This window comes from Lactuca virosa, chromosome 4, assembly GCF_052849685.1.
Source record: "Lactuca virosa cultivar CGN04683 chromosome 4, Lactuca_virosa_CGN04683_v6, whole genome shotgun sequence".
NCBI lineage: Eukaryota > Viridiplantae > Streptophyta > Magnoliopsida > Asterales > Asteraceae > Lactuca > Lactuca virosa.
In genome coordinates, this window is record NC_136429.1 from 315,268,617 (window position 1) to 315,274,616 (window position 6,000).

Here is a 6,000-nt window from a genome sequence, read left to right on the forward strand (position 1 = left end):
GACTTCAAATGGTTATGACACCATCTGAGTAATGGATAACTGTTTGACCAAGATTGCATATTTCCTAGCCACCAAAGGAACTGATAAGATGGAGAAACTCACCAGGACTTATATCAAGTAAATAGTCAGACCGCATCGAGTACCAATATCTATTATCTCGGACCGAGATAACAGATTCAATTTCAGGTTTTAGCAAACGTTGCAGGGATCTCTAGGAACCAAGCTCGACATGAGTACTGCGTAGCATCCTGAAAAGAGATGGACATAGTGAAAGGACGATACAAACTCCGGAAGTCATGTTCAGTGCTTGAGTGATAGACTTCGGTAATGCATAGGATATTCATTTACCGCTTGTCGAGATTTCATACAACAATAGTTATTACCCCAGCATACAGGCTTCCCCATTCAAGGCCTTGTATGGATGTAAATGTCGCTTTCCGCCATGTTAGGCAAAAGCTGGAGATAACCAACTGGCTAGAAAGCATGTTGGAGATACTTTATGTATTGGCCTTGAGGTCACTCAGGAAATCACGTAAAAGATCGTTCAGATCAAGGAAAGGTTAAAGGCCACACACCTACAGTAAAATTCCGATGGAACTCTCATAGAGGGCCAGAGTTTACTTGGGAACGCGAAGACCAAATGAAGCAGAAGTACCCGCAACTAAACAAAGATGCTCCCTCCACTAGTAGAACAAAATAATAGTAGAAACAAGATAATTTTGGGACGAAATTTCCTTTAACGGGGAGGTAATGTGACATCCCAGAATTTAGGTCTGAATCTGTAAACGGTTAGTTCACCACAGACCCTTTTGTATCTTGACCGATTGAATTTTAATGCATATTTTAGTTGAAATATATTGTCATTTCAAATAAAATAATATATGAAATTATATCTTATGTCAAATTATGGAAAATATTGACCGAAACTTAAAACGCAAATTGTAACTTTGGTTAACGACGGAAAAACTAAAATATTGTATTAAGCGTCTATAAACAAAGAAAATATTCTAGACTCGTAGTACATGTTTCCCTGATCGCGAATATATAAAGAACGCCAAAAACGGAGTTCGTGTGCAAAAGATATGACCGTTTTAAGAAACCACATCGGTATAACACTACATTTATCCGATTTCATAAACCGAATTGATCCGTTAAGGCAGTTGCACACCTCAGATAGACATTTTGAGAGCGTTTATGAACTCAGAGTACGGTCTAATATTTTATTTACTACTCGAAATATTTTTAGTAAAATATTTGTAAAAATAAGAAAAATCAGACATATCAAACCAATTAGACACGAAACTTTAAACACAAATTCCTAGTGTTCTACAACTCGAAAAATTTATCCGTTCGGGTTTTTAGAATCCTTCAATTAAAATCTATCAATTGGTAGTATCAGAAAAATTTTCGGAGGTCGGGAATTGGACATGCGAATCGAAAACCCGTTTTTAAGGCTAAATGAAATGTTATGCACTCAAATAAATTTTTTTTTATGGATGCAGCCTTAAGCTTACGTCTCTCTCTTTCTCTCTCCATATCTCTCCGTCCTTCACTTATTTGGACTCTTATGAAAGTCAACATAGATATAGTTAGGAAATGTCCACAGAGACTTTACTAACTGATCAAAAATTTCATACTCTAATGGTGAAAGAAAAACAAAGAAACCCAGCAATTATAGATCACTCCTCTCAACCTAATTCAAACTTCATATTTTCCTCTATGTATGGGAAGGGTAGTGTATACAACCATAAGCTCACCAAGGCAAAAAAATACCCAAACAATTCCATCCTATCTCTTGTTCTTCTTTCTGTTTGTAACACTCAAGAACACCTCCGGTGGAAGTGTTGTTGATCATTTTCCGGCAAAGCAAGGAGTCACACCAACATCTTCGTTTCCCATTTCTTATATGTTGACCGAAGCAAACGAACCACCCACTGCCGCCACCTTTGTGACCACCGGAAAACCACCATCCTAAAATTATCGGGCATACATACAGCCAAGTACCCTCAAAACATCACCACCCACGGCCTCTATCGTTTTATTGGCGCTTCTCCACCGATAACCACTCGAAATCGCCACCCACCACCCATTTCCGGTGAAGAAATCACCCAACAGCTCCCTCCTCTGTAGTTCTGCTGTTTCCATTCACCACCACCCCCTCCCTTACCTCCGCTCTCCGTATCCGTCAAGCATAAGCCAGGACGAAGCAGCAGAAGGTCGCCTGATCAACCCCCTGCCGCTCAACGCCGACGATCGCCACTATCGTCGGACTTGCTGCTGCCGACGCTAACCACTCACGACCACCGCCTACCCTCTGTAAGCCCTTCCGCCATCACCATTATTCGTGTTTTAGCCCTTACGAGCAACCGATACCTAGAGACCCAGCAAATGGGTCTCGTTTCCCTCCATTCGTCTGTAAATCACGTCCAGATGAGGAAGACGATCGATGAAAACTTCATTAGATTTTATTTAATTTAAACCCATAGGTTTGTTAAAATTGCAGAATAAGTCCCGTTCTTGAAAATAGATCACCATTTAGGTCAAACGGCCAAGTAAGATGACATTAACAGTCCCTCTCTTCGAAAAATATTAACAATATGAGTCCGAAATCGTAACTAAGGCTGAGAATGCACACTTTTAGTCCCTGCCATGCAAATATATTACAAGAACAATCCCTTGTTGAGTAATTTTAACAAAATAAATCCCTAGAATTTATTTACTTTAATATAGACCACTCCATACCTAATAACTAATACCAAAACCGCCCATTTGGTTTATTAGGTAAAATAAATAAAACCGATGATTCGTTTTGAGGGCACGGGATGTCACGAAACAACTTTCACGACAAGTTTCACCCTCGAGACTCGTTCACGCTTCAAGGGTGAGTGTTACGGCCCCTTTTTATGTTTTATTATTTTGGGGGGAATACATGTGAAATACATATAAATATATTTTTCCGGTTATGAAATGTGTTTATAAACATGCTAAATTTATATATCGGCTATGGAATACGTATATAAAACATATATCTAGTTTTAATACTTATTATTATCAAAATAATGTATTATAAACCGATTTCTTTACGATATACATGCGTTTAAAAATATTATTAGTCTTGTGCATAATTTTTTTTCACTTGCTTCGAGCATGTACAAACATATTTATTAATTATATATGTACAAATTATAACAATTATATCTTGGAAATCATTCATGCATGTGAAGAAACATTTTATCTATTTAAGCGAGTGACATACATTTTTACGGATTTATTGAACTTACTCGGATTTTATAGTAAAACATTACCGTATAACCTAGTTAATGGCCTCTATAGCGAGACAGTATTCATTACCTAAGTTTAACCACTTAGTATTCCCATTTAAACTATAACCGTTAATCCTCGGAGCGAGATATGCATGTATAGATCTAAACGGGTTGACACCCCCACCTGCAGTTGCTAGCTACAACCTCGACTGATCAATCGAAGCGGGTGATAATTATCTTTAGTATAACTACGACGTCTAATGAAGCGTTGTGCAGGGATTATAACGGGTCACATAGCTCAGTTATAGGACTCACTATAGGCATTAACCAGACTCTTTAACTAGAAACCACGAATTCGGTTTCTCTGTTTATCAATCATTTTTAAGTATGGATTTACTTATGGCTTAACTCTTTATCAAGCATTTTAAGTATGGATTTACTTATGGTTTAACTTTTTATCAAACATATTTTTAAGTATAGATTTACTTATGGTTTAACTCTTTATCCAATATTTTAAGTATGAATTTACTTATGGTTTAACTCTTTATCAAGCATTTTAAGTATGGATTTACTTAAGGTTTAACTCCTTATCCAGCATTTTCAGTATGCATTACTTATGGTTTATCTAGTTATCAAATATTTTAAGCATCGATTTACTTATGGTTTAACTTTTTAACAAACATTCCAATCACGAAATTACTTATGATTTCTTCCTTTATCAAACATGGTTTTAACCACAAAAGAACTACTTTCTAGACTTATAAAGTATCATTACTGCGGTTAGCAGAAAACCTGTAACCCTCACCAACCTTGTGTTGACCCTCAAATCACATGTATTCTCAGGAAATCAGTGAACCGGTCTTTAACAGAAGATTTGTTCATGGATTTTCAGGCAGTCTAGTCTCATTTAGTTTTGTTATGTCTGCCTACTTGTTAAGGCGAATTTATGAACCTATTATTATATGTAGGAACCTTGTATTCGAACTTTAAACTTGAATGTAACTGCTATGTTGTTATTGTTGTAACTTGTGATGTATATTCAATTTGCTTGGGATCCATGAACTAAGTCGCACAGCCCGGCGTATTCCGCCGCCTCAGCCGGGGGTGTGACAGAATTGTATCAGAGCTAAATTGGCTATAGAGAACTCATATCCTCGAAAGAGGAAATATAACTATAGCTACAGGCTCCTAATAAAAGTATTATTAATAAATATACTACTTCTCAACTACTCGCGGGAGAGGCAGCTGGTTTGAAAGGCCGCTAGGGTTACTGGACTTCAAAACGGCTTAATTGCCACAATGGTCCTGGCCCCCGGTGTTTCCTGTCTGACCCTCATCTGTACTTAGTAGTCTTGGAGTACAAACCAAAAATTTAATAATACTACAAACCTCACCAACAATAATATATAAGAGTTATATATATATACTCTGACCCGCGATGAGAACACTTAATAAAAATTCTGACATGCCTTCAACTAAAGCTACCAACTCAACCCTTTAGGTCAAAAGCCTCAACTAAGGTTAGTATCGTGCATAGGCCATACCATAAATAAACCTGGAACGCGCGCCTATGTTTTTTATGGTCGGGCTGGTGAACAACCAACCTTGAGCGACGAGTTTGACAGACTACAATGGTTGAGAGTTTTAGAGATTGAAGGATGTTCTCAAGACTCGATACATATATCTAATACCTAAAATCCTCGTATCAACTCCCAGACAACACATACATCTTAAAAATCATAAAATACTTAAAGGTTTGGGATAACGTCCAGATTTTTTTTCTAGTTTACCTAAATATGAAAAGAAAAAAAAACAATAGCTTCGCTACTTGCGTAACAGAAAAACCTATAGTCCCCAGTCGATCATTCGGTAGTCTCCAAACTTCTATCTCCCCTATCTTCCAAAGATGAAAATTCAAAGACGAACCATGTATAGAACCCACTAAAGGGGAGGAATATAAAGAAGAGAAGGGAACGATCGAAGATAAACAACCAGTTGAAGAAAACATGGAAAGAGAAGGACTAACAGATGAAGAGTCCACCATTCAAACGCCACCAGTGTACTACCTCTATTGATCAATTTCAGGTGGAACGCTTCGCACGGATACCCCTAAGAAGAGGATTCCCCCTCATTCCTGATGTGATACTTCCACCAAAAGGAATCAAACATCATTACAAGAGCTGTGATGATTCATGAACACTCTAAGAGAGAACTAATAGTCTCGAGGAACAAGAATGACAAGTCATCACTCCCCAAGTCTGTTCCGCTTATCGACAAATCTATCAATAAAGTTGTGCTTCTCCCAATTGAACAAAGTGTTCAAATTAAGACAACAAATTGAATGCACGATAGATAATATGAATATAGTAGAATACGTCACTCATACTCTAGGTCAAAGAGTCAGAGAACTCAAGAACGAACAACATGATGAAATGACACTGACCATACAATATGTCATCATAACAATCAACCAAAGAAGGGTTGTTACTCATGGTCACCAAATCTATACACTAGAGCATAGAGCTTAACTGACCTACATTAGACTAGGGACAATAGTACCCTAAGGTTAACGTTAGGAATCATGGAAAAAAAATTATATGCAAACATTTATCCTTACTATGTCCCTTAGTGGACGAAGCTTTCCTAACTCTAACCCCGTTCATGTTTGGAAACTGGGTGTAACAATATGTAACCGAAATACAAGCGTTTCTGCTATCAAGTTGTTTCAAAGGTCGTA